Source organism: Idiotropiscis lumnitzeri, chromosome 8 (genome assembly GCF_059441095.1).
Source record: "Idiotropiscis lumnitzeri isolate Australia: NSW breed Sydney's pygmy pipehorse chromosome 8, RoL_Ilum_1.0, whole genome shotgun sequence".
Classification (NCBI taxonomy): domain Eukaryota; kingdom Metazoa; phylum Chordata; class Actinopteri; order Syngnathiformes; family Syngnathidae; genus Idiotropiscis; species Idiotropiscis lumnitzeri.
Window position 1 is genome coordinate 9,958,815 of NC_142398.1, and position 12,392 is coordinate 9,971,206.

The window sequence follows — 12,392 nt, forward strand, 5'->3', positions numbered from 1 at the left end:
GACCTAACATGACAGAATGCAATGTCCGAAATAGTTACAGCTTGTATCCGGAGCACACAATTGGAGCCTGAACATTGCACAAGAATCACCTGAATCAGATGTACAATGCGCAGTTTATTAAACAGAAAACGGAGTCCAACATGCCGGTTTTATCGCGATTAGTTTTTAATCCTCCCAGCTAACAGGTGGGTTTGAAAATAATCTGCCTTTAAATGCAGCTCAAGCTTAAAACGGAGACCCCTCCTCTTTTCCTCCAGCCACTGCCTTGGTTGCAGTGACATTTGTTGACTCAATAGTTTCGGGCCGAGAGCAGAAAAGGAGATTTGTTTTTACACAGAATGGGGGAGGGGAAGTGGCCAGAAGAGGAAGGAGGAGTCGCTCTCGCTGTAACACATTTCAGCCTGGACAAAAAAAGGCTCTTTTTTAAAATGTCAAACCGGTTATTTTCATCTGAAGCAGTTGGTCTCTGATGCGTCTTGACCTGCTCTAAATGTGGGAATGGAGTTTTATTCCTTTTTGCCGTACTTAAAACATCTTTAGTATGATGCAATAGTGTTAGTCAACAGTTGCCTTTTGAAAATATGCCTCAAACATGAGAAGCAGGTTGACAGAGCAAGGCGTGTCATTAGCGATTTGGATTGCACATCACATGGCACTTTCACTTCTGGGCAAAGACTCTTAACAGCTAGTGTGAGACAAACCAAACGGTCTTAATAAAGGTATAAAAACTAATGGAGGTGGGGGTGTAAAATGGCTCAGCAGGAGTAGGGGTCAAGGGGGATTTGCTCAGAACTGAAGAAAGTGTATCTGAAAAATGGGTTCTATTGGCGAGGGCAGCAACGGTTGTTCCAGATTTTGAGCTATGAGTGGTGCTTCATGACTAATGACTGTTCAGGATTGATCTTATGTGTCGGAAAACATCGGTGGATAACATATTTCAGGTGTTTATGTTGAAGACTGCAATCAGTCCTATACACTCAAGTGAGGTGACCTGCAGCAAGCCTGGCTGATGCGAGAAAGTCAATGACAGTCAAATTGTTATGACCAAATGAGCTGGAAATGAAAAAGATCCCTGTTTTCTCCTCTCATTTACTGTCACAAAGTGTGCCCCCGAGCAAAACAAGTCAATTGATTGCCACACCGAGGAGTTGTCCCAACGAGTCCTGCTGCAGGCTTTTCACAGATTGTTTGCGACTGCTCCGAGTCCTGCAAATGAGAAAGTCCATGAACTCATATCTTTAATCCATGCATGTGATTTTAAAAATCGCTCCAATTACCAACATGTCAGAGGAGCCCCACCCCGAGCGCTACTGTAACTCGTAAATCTGAGATTATCTTGTCGTTCCTCGCACCCTGTCACATTTCAAAGGAATGGAGGCGTGTGCCATCACCTCATCTGTAAACACAGAGCGGTGGCCCCATGCTGACCCTGGGTCATCAAAATCAAGGCACACTTGTCACTTGGCTGACTTCACACTTGAGGAGAATCTAACAGGAATTGAGTCTGATGTTAAACTGTGACAAAGACAGGATCCCGGTCGGTATTCAGTTCTTCAGATCTGTTTGTCACTAGGAAGTTGAGGGGATGTCTTTGACTCAGTTACCTGAAAGATAAATCATGGTTTTAGAAAACCAAATGGTGGTAATTTGTGTTTGGAAATGCAAAATCAAGATTGATGTTCTAACCTACTGAACTTCATACTCTCACACACACACACACCTTTTTGCCCCCCTAATATTTGTGCTCATCTTAGACTTGAGTTTTGCTCCTGTTCATGTGGCTTTGAGTTCCTAGAAATGTTTTTTTTCCCTCCAAGTACCATAATGGCACCTTACATTCAGAGCATTTGAAAGATAACTTTTTCTTTTTTTTTTCTTTTCTTGCTGTTCTTTGTGTAAGGTTGCAATGTAGGATAAGGAATTTTAGTGGCCAAAAGAATTTGTCATCTTCAAATATGCCATTCGGATTCTGACCCAGCAATGACACTTTAGGCTGAGTTTTTTCCTGGAAATGACAGCCGAATAAATTCAGACTCTACTGAAATGTTTTATGATATAGTGTTGTGCAAGTAAAAATAGAAATACATTGTAATCTTAACTTTACCTCTAAACTATTTAATACAAATGTCCAACTGTTCACTGCTTCAGTAATTTTTGCACAACTTATGAGGGGTTGTGAGCCATGAATCGACCAATACGTTTCCAAAGACATCCGCTTCTATCCCTTTCTGTAACTCTTCCGGTGGCTCTGTCTCGCTGTTACAACCCACTGATGGCTCCCTGTGACACTCGAAGATCAGCGGCCACGGCCCTGTGAATAGCAACATAAAAGGTTTGCCCAAAAATGCTGAGTCTGGTTGGAATGGCAGCTTTAACATTTTTTACAACATTCCAAAAATGTTAAAAAATTGGACAATGGGGTCCAGAGTAATTGAGTTTTGTGTTGGTAGAATGGCCTTTTTGAGGAAAGTTTTTGCGTGATATCACCTTTCAAAAGTTTCATCAAAAACCATCTTTTAAAGTAGAACAGTTTAACAAAATTATTTCTCAACGTTCTCCTCAAACCTTTCATTTTTTTTCTTTTACTTGGGGAACCGCCTTCTCTGATTGGCTGACAACTTTCAGGTAAAAATATTCACCAATTGCACTCCAAAATTTGAAGAAGTCAATTGTTCAAAATTACTGTGATGTTTCATATCCTGATACTTCAAAATAAAAAATAAAAACTCGACTTAATGGAAGTTACTTGGTGAAAAGAGAAGTGTGGGGAAATTGAATAGGTCATGTACTTTGGCAGTTTTTTTTTGTGAATTTATTTGTTTTGGAGGATTTTCGAGGCATTTGAATTGCCCATTATTTCATCTCATTTATTTATTTATTTTCAAAATTCCACGAAAAATAAATATAATTGAAGCATCCCAATGGCGCGTTACTGTACATAATTGCTAAGTGTCATCCAAATATCATGATGAAGAGGTCTTTAAATACCAGTCTATTTGAACCAGGAAATATCTTAGTCATGTCATGGATCAAATACCTGTCGAGAATTTTTCGTGCACTTTATTGTATTGCATTACGAAGCCCAAGATTCAAATAGCTTGGTCTTGCATAGCAAGGCAATGTGATATATGTGCGGAATGTTTGGGATTTGCCTGTCAGGTCATCTCACTGGACGAAGTATGTGTTGTACAGTAATCCCCGGATGTAATGTAGTCTTTTGCTGATAGTTCTGTTAAACAGACCTGATTTTTTTTTTATCGCAAAAATTCTTATTAGACAGTCGACGTGTGCTGTATAGTGTAGGTTTTGCTGTAATCAAGCTTGCTGTGACCTGCATGTGCCGGGTTAGATGGCGCGCACGCTCGCTCACGAATGTTTAAGCCAGCCACAACGCAAGCAAGTGGGGGAGGTGAGTTGAAACGCTCACGCATGGCCAAGTTGCTTGCAATTTTTTGGTATGTTCAAATTCAATTACAGGTGGTTTTGAAACTAGAATTACCAGGATTTTGAAACTTTAAAGCCTACCTGAGCTGACATTTTGATGACTTGCGCTCTGGCAATGAGATTCTGTTTTGAATATTTTTTTACGTAAATTATGTCATATAAATGAATGAGAAACTGTTGGCGTAGCGCCTATTGGCTCGTGCGCTGTGTGCGGGTCAATTTTTATAGAATATATTAGTTGGGGAGCTGAAGGAAAGGAGAAGCGTGTCTCAAAAGACTTCTCTGCGCAAAGTAAATCGCAAATACGGTACACAAATCAACTCTGTACGGAAGAGGATTAGGGCCATGAATGAGAAAAAAAAAGATTGGAAGGATTCTGACTTTAATCTCAGAATTCTCACTTTAAAGTCTCAGAATTCTGACTTTAATCTCAGAATTCTCACTTTAAAGTCAGAATTCTGAGAATAAAGTCAGAATTCTCACTTTAAAGTCAGAATTCTGAGAATAAAGTCAGAATTCTCACTTTAAAGTCAGAATTCTGAGATTAAAGTCAGAATTCTCACTTTAAAGTCAGAATTCTCACTTTAAAGTCAGAATTCTGAGATTAAAGTCAGAATTCTCACTTTAAAGTCAGAATTCTGAGATTAAAGTCAGAATCCTTCCAATCTTTTTTTTTTTCTCATTCATGGCCCTAATCCTCTTCCGTAACTCTGTCCCGAGCACACCCTGCAACTCTTTTTTTCCATGGGGGAATTATCTCAACAAGCACCACATAAACTCATTGTTTTACTGATTTTGACTGTCTGGCATGTACGGACTCCAATGTCATGACTATCTAATAGCTATTTTTACGACACGTGACACGGCTCCTCCTGGCCGAGGAAGGGGGACTTTTTTACTCTGACTCGCTGTTTGTCACCAGTGCAATTCATCCGCAGACTCGTCACTATTTTTAAAGATGATGCAATGCCTTCTGTCCTCTAATGAGATTATTTTATAGATCTTGTCGAGTGGCAGCATTTCTCAATGCTGCTGGTTGCTATGGAAACCCGGCAGCGCAGCACAACATGTTTAAGATTAAGTAGAGCCGTCAAATTGACGGGCAGACCGTATTAAAGGGGTAATGACTACTAACTATTTTTATATTGTTTAATACCATACAGTTGCACCATAGGAATGAAATTTACTACAGAATTAGAAAAAGTCAGGACCATTGTCTCCATTCGCAGACTAATAACACATCAAACTAGTGTTAATTTTCAATTACCTTAAAGGTTATTAAATTGTGCGGGAGTGTTATTTTAAGGCTTAAACTACATATTTTGTTTTGCATATATCACAACTTTTTACCGATTATAAACAACTGTGATGAACGGGGATTACTGGATATTGTCGGATTAATTTTTATAACGTACCACATCGTACAGTTGTTATTACACAGTAAATATGTAATAACTATTGAAATATTTATAAATGTAATATTATTGCTCAATTAATGCGTGGGATTCTTAGTAATATTTGTAAAAAATGAAGATGGTAATAGTCATCTATATTGTTCCCAAATTTATATCAAATCAGATCTCAGATTGCATCCAGAGTTGAGTTTTCTTTGGCACGCTAAATCATTCAATCATCGTAAGTAGGCGGTGATTTACAATCTTCCTGACGTTAGAGTACAGTGACATCTCTGACAAATGACAGTGGGTCCTCTGCTTGGCGTGGAGCTGAGAAACGCAACACTTCTCATTATCACTGCTGGGATTAGCATACATCTCACCTGGGGCAATCAAAACACGCACACATTCTCTCTTTATTTAGCGTAACAACAACATGCCCTCTGCCTGGGATAATACGCAAGCATCTGAGCGTTGGTTCCCCCCTAAGAAGTTGTTACCCACTGCTGCCCCTCCTCCTGCAGTTACTAAAAGACAAGTGAGAGTCGTTAGTGTCTGCCTCACATTGCCTAATTGTTTAAGACACTGCAGGGGGGGCTGGGCAGGGTGCATGGAATGGGAAACGCAAGTGAGAGTGGTATGTCAATTTCTCATTACGTCTTCTCATTCCGTCATGCCAAATTGTGAAATAAAAACATTTTGGGAGTCCCGTTTGGCATTTTGCAAACATTTCCACTTGTCGCACTTTGCTCCACAATCGCTGCATGTGTCCTCTAACCATTGACAGAGTTCCTCCTCGGACATAACAGGGTTAGACAAGGCCAATCACAATCTGTCGCTGTTCCCGTGGAGACCACCGCTTCTAAGGGGTTAAAGAGCTGGTTCCCGCATTCAGGCTGCAGGTGCTATCACCGCTTACACTGCCCATTTCTGAAGCCTCCTTAGGGGCAAACCTCTATTAGGAGTGGGAAACCCGTTTGGCTGTACGCTTCCCACCCAGTTTTTCAACTCTTTATCCCAGAAGGAAAACACGACACCTGGTCCTTACTTGATTCTTGAGTTTTTTTTTTTTTTTTTTTTTGCGTCTGTTGTCAGGCAGCTGAAGATGGCAAGCTCAGTTACTGCAGTTATTTTTATTCTTCAAACAAATATTCACTGTAATTCGGCCTTCACTACTGTTCTAGTGTAGTTCAGTGACTTAAGTAGAAATTTGGGTTATGTCGCCCTCGTTGAACAGAATTCTGTAATACACTGAGGAATCCTGTCTGTCTTTATTTTTTCCCCATTTCAAACCACAAGAAAAACACCTTTATTTTTAAATCTGGGGGTAGGTTGCACATTTCAGTTTTAGGCTCGATCAAAAAAATCTAAATGGAATATTAGATTGTAATGTTAAATTAGTTTGATTTAGGTGACCTGGAATTTTTGGTAAAGTGTGTCAGGAAAAAGGTGTCTCGAACTTACGAAAGTACAAAAAGACATTTGCTAAATCAGATATAATCAGTTAATTGTCCAATTGCCATAGTTTTGGAATGTGTTAGATTAATGTAATGTATCACAATCAGATAAATATGAATCATACCTATGTACTACACTGTATGGAGGCGTATGTACGCACATCTGTAATGAATGACCTATTGTATTAATTTGAAACAAGTTAAAAAGAACATAACAAGGGGCAGTACTTCCTTTCAAATATTTAAATTTTTTTCTGTGAACTGTTTATATGTTCAATAATCAAAAAAACATACTAACAAAGTGAATTTAAAAAAACAAAAATATTTGTGTTGAATTACAAACAAAATAATCAGTCACTTTTTTTTTTTTTTTAGTTTTTTTTTTGTTTTATTTTTTAAATGGCAATTTAAAAAGGAAGAAATGAATGACATACAAAACATATTTTGAGGACTCTCTGTAGAAAGCGCTTTATTGAGGCTTTTTGAGTTTGGTGTGGCTTGGCAGCAGATGATGACCCCTGCTGGTGAGTCAGGAATCCTTCCATGATTCTCTGCTTTTGAGTCAGAGATTTCCTCCGAGGTGGACGTCAAGCACCGTGTGTTGGCATGCTCATTCAAATTAAGGCACATTCACGTAGGAAAAAAAAAAAAAAATATATATATATATATATATATATAAATTTTTTAACTTTTTTTCTTCTTAATGTTTTTGCGGCATAGTTGACTAATCGACAGAATTTGGGACAAAAAACTGATCAGTACATCTAGAATATTTCTAGTTTATTTAGCCCTTTTTGTTTGCCAGCTAGCATAGCTATTTGGACACATTGTTTTCGTCTCATTATAACAAAAGCTAAAACTAGATCACTTGGACTTTGAAGATTAATAGATGAGTGTCATTATTTAGTATACAGTTTTTGTGGCAATTTATCCCAACCATTAGGTTATAGTAGCCTATATGATTGACAATAGATTTTTGTTTTCAATTTGTGTTGAATCAGTGCTTGTCCTTCTTCCAGTGTCTTTTTTAACACAAGTATCTGTATTTCTACTTAAGTACAGAGTAGTTATGGCACCTCTGATTTCCAACTGATCACAACCACAGTATATGATTACATTAATATTCTTAAATGTGACCCATGATGCACTCGCTGAGTGTTGCGACGAAACCACAGTTGTCTAGGACACAGCCCCAGTCTACTGCATGTGTTTTGGGGAACAGTCGTAGCGCCGTCCAGGAGCAGCAGCAGCCGCCGCCGCCTCCTCTTTGTTTGTTGTTATATGAAGGCAGCTGAGAGCGTCCCTTGGAGATTGCGCAGATGTGAAACTATCCATTCACCTGCTCGAGTTGGCGCTCACAAACAGAACGAGAGCACGTCTCAGCAGCTGCTTCCAGCCATGTTGTCTATCGCCGGGCAGAACTTCTGTTCTCTGATCCGCTGAGCCATAAAGCAGTTCAACCTAGCACAAGGAAATACTGTAATAGAACGCCGTCATTTTACGCCAAAGTGTTCACTCTTTTTCTATTTTATTTATTAATTTTTTTTTTTGCATGGCAAATTTGGAGATCGAAGCAAGATTTTGATACGCTGCTGCCAGGATGGCCGAGTGGTCTAAGGCGCCGCGTTCAGGACCCAGTCTCCCCAGGAGGCCTGGGTTCGAAGCTCGAATTTCCCCATTGTGGGACTAATAAAGGGAATATTAATTAAGAAGTGAAATGGTAAAAAAAAAGTGTTTGTGGTAGTTGTAGCTGCTGTTTTCTGCCCGATTGCTGTTAGCGATAAGAGCGGCATTGTCCGTTTAGTGATCAAGTGCTATTTGCACAAGTGGTGTAGCTTTCAATCCAGCACAAGTACTTACTCACAAGAGCTCTCCTTGGATTGCGCACCAATGGATGAGTCAAGTTGTTGAACGGATGTGTAGAAATTGTGTTTGCTTGTTTGGTGTCAGCTGTTTTCAAAGAGTTGTGATCCAAGGAGTGCATCCTTGACTGTTATGCTTTAACTGTAGTCAACTGGAGTCCGCATGGAAAAAAAATTGTGTTTTCAATGGGCTTGTACAGAATAATGGCATTTCAATTGTTTCTCCAGCTGCTCGCAACTCAGAGAATAGCAGCAATACCGTAGAAACAGAGTAGCGATTCATGAAGGAGCGAATTCTTGACTTATAAGTTGCTCAAAGCACAAATATTACCGATTCCCACTTCATAAAGCAAGTTGATTACATTCTCCGGCAACAACTTTGCTAATTAAAACAGAACAGACCCCAAAGAAAAAAAAATAAAAATCGAGATTTATTTAACGTATTTTCTAAACTATAGAGCGCCCCCTACAGGTGAAAGAAAAATCCTCAGAAAAGCCGCACCGCTGTATTAGCCGCATGGTTCAAAATCTCTAAAAAAAAAAAGTAGCGGCTTATAGTCCGGAAAATACGGCAAGTTGAGTTACAAGCTTAATCAAGGAATTCATTTTGGTGTCACTTTATACGTGACGGTGAAAGACGCTTGGCTGCAGCTTTTAGGCATGAGGTGGAGAATCGTTCTCAGAGAGTAATTAAGGTGATGTTTTGCAGCATGGTGGCAGCTGTGGCGTGACACATAAGCTCCCCTGCGCAGCCCATCATCAGCGATTGGCGCGAGTCCTTGACTTTAACCTTGCTCTCACTCGAGCCGCGCCGAGTTGTTTGACGATCAATTTCATACGTGTGCACTCTTGCCGAGATAGCTGGCAATGTGGTTGGACATGATTTAGAAGCACGGATGCGATATGCCCTCAACCCTCCCAACGGTAAACATGCAAACAAACATGCATGAATTATCCTGTTTGGTGCGGTGGCAGAGCTTTCTGTTTAATCGCCGGTTGCCAGGCTGTAGAAGGATTTTATTTTTTTCGCCGTAAAAGATGATTTTTTTTTTTTTTTTGGTGTTTTAAAAAAAAATTCAAGGAGACATATTGTGCATTTAATTTGACAGTTAGCAGGTGTCAAACATAAGCGCCGAAGGGCCACATTTAGTTTTTAAAATGGCAAGACAGGTGGTAGTGTTTGATTATTAAAATATTAATAAAAATAATTCAATATAAGCTAGAGCAGAATTTCCTAATAAAACACTTGACTAAACCTTTTGTTGATATTATGGAATTTTATTCCTTGTATGTTGTGAAATGTTGTTTTTAAGCTGTTGGAGTATTTGCTCAGTCTTTGGTAAACCTTCCTTGTCAACAAGTTTTCCTTTTGGCGATGCTTTTGTTTTGTTATTTAGATACGAGCTGCCACTTTTTTGTTGTCTTGAGATACATGCAAAATTTGAGTTCCGAGTATGCGTTAGGCCCACACCGCTAGATGCCCGCAGCACAATTCACATTGTTTTCCTAGCGGATAAACGACAATATCCGTTGGTGGCCGTAATGTGCCTTTAAGATGGTTTGTGAACTGCCAATCAAGCCCACAGAAGGACAACAAGGAACAGTGCATCAAGTGCTGCTCACATTTTCCATGTTTGCAGGTTCAATTATTTCTGTTTTTGTGAAGTCCAATTGAGTTGAGTGCACGTTTTCGTGAAAAATGAAACATGTTGAAAAATAATTTGTGTTTGTCTTAAATTGCCGTTTTCGGGGTGAGGCTGAGACTGATTAATTGCATTTCTATTTGTTATAACCTAAACCAGGATTGATCAGTGTTTGAGTGTTTGATTGTCTCCAATCCCTCTGGATAACACATCACATGTCAACGTGCCCTTACACATTGTTTAATGATACAGGGGGTGCTTGGTTCACGACGGTCACCAAGTTACAACATTTAAAGGCTTTGAATGCTGCGCAATAAACTACCTAGTCGGAGGAGTGGAGTAAAAATTTGTAGTCCAGATGGCACACATAGTTAACGGCAGACCAACTGGTTTGGTTTGATGGTTTTATATTGGTGTCCTAATATTGTTTCATATATATAATATATATGTATTATACAATGATCCTCTATATTCTTGTTTCATTCGGCGCAAATTCTCATTTTTCTGTGAAACCCATATAACCACCAGTCAAGAATTTAGTAAGCGTTACTTAAAACAACGCAATGCGTAAATAAATAACGGTGCTTTATTACAACTCACACAGGCAATGCAACACAATATAACTACTCAGACAAGAAAAATTAAGCATTTCTTCAAACATGAAGCATTTCCTTAGGGTGAAGCCAAGGCCAAAATAACAAACAAACAAAAACCAGTTTTTCCCAAAACCCGCCATCTGAACATGAAACAAAACAAAAGCAAATGAATTTACTCAACCTATCTTCCTAAGTTAACAAAAACAGAAAAAAAATATTCAACCAAAGTAGCAGCTTACGCTTGGTGCTGTATGTGTCAAAGAAATAAATCAATTAACGAACTTGTTCACCAACGGGAGACACACACTTTTTTAGACTTTATAAATTAAAATAGCTCACCTTTGACAATACAATACATTTTATTTATGGAGCACTTTAACAAATATACAACAGCAAAAAAATAATACACAGGTCTAAAACACAGGTTGACGTCGATGAGGAGGTCAGGGCTTCTCTGACACTGACAGCAGCCAAACATTTGAAATTGGTCCCCGTCAGCAGCGGCCATTGAGCAGGTGCCGCGACAATCCATCTTCTTGCAGCTGCCATCCAGCAGGGCGAAATAAGAAGCGGCATTACTTTCTGGCACAAAAACACACAGATGCGCTCTCTCTCTCTCGCTCTCTAGTAACCAAAAAGAAAAACGACAGCAGTCCTACCGAGAGACTATCCTCAGCTGTTTGCTGAAAGCTCACCGATTTGTTTTTTTACACCCTTTCTGGAACACTAACATGCCACAAGATGCCGCCCAAGCCCATTCTAAATAGGAAAGTAGTACAGCAATTAGTGCTGAAGTATTTTAAAATGATAATTTTCGGCTGAGAAAAGGTTCTTATGTCAGGGTTGAGCAGCATTTAGAGCAGGCGTGGGCAAACTACGGCGTGGGGCCCACATGCGGACCGTTAACGTTTTAATCCGGCCCGCTGAACTTGAAAAAAATTAAATGAATAAACCTTGTTAACGTTTTATTTTCAGATTACTGTGGTTTTTCAGAGACATATATATTGTTGTGACGCTTTTGTTCACTTTCATTTCAAATTAAATGTATTTTGTTTCTCCGATGAAGTGAGATTTACCAAAACACTCCATCCATCTGCTCCTCGTCCGGCCGCACTGTCAAATTTTAGAACCTATTGTGGCCCGCCAATCAAAAAGTTTGCCCACCCCTGATTTAAAGTCTTCGACACAAGTACATTCACCCATACGCTTCAGGTGCATTTTTTTTTTATCATCATTTATTTATGAGTAACATTATAAGAAGAGTTTCAAATATTTAACTGTTTTGAGATCACTCTGGGTGGTATATTTACAGTTTAAACAATTACTTTAGGCAATTATAATTCTAAATATTTTTGGGGGGTGAATTAAGTATTTTCGCTAATCACAGCAGGGCTCATTCTCTGAACTGTGTCATAACTTTAAGGCCCCCACTAATTATCTTAAACCAACAAGTAAAATGGATCCTGTCGCGTTGTCCCCGCCCATCTTCCACATGCCATCTCTCACCTCGTTTAAACTTGACAAAATGTTCCTTGCAAAGCACCTTCAGCTCCTTTTTACACAAAGCTTCGTCTTCCTGATGAAGATCTGGCATAAATGATGCTTTGTGCTCATGTCACCATGCCCACGGCAACAGCAACTGTACTCAGTAGGTTTCCTCATCATGAAAGTAGTAGCCCAGAGTCGGTTCATTAAATACATCATCAGAGAGGTGTGTCTCGTTGCACTGCAGCTTACTTTTTTTTTTGCATCATTTCTCATATATTTTTGCATCTGTGAATTTTTATCCAGGAATAATTACCATTTGATTATGGTGACATGCATTATGACCTATTTATTCAATTTGGTTGTTAGTTTGCATTCATTTCGAGTATGTCACATCACATACTCAGCCAGAAACTTCTGAGTCATTTTTTTATTGATAGTTCATCATCCAGTCATGTCATTCTTCCATAGCCAGGATAGACGCAGTATTTAGTAAACCTGACCTTGACCG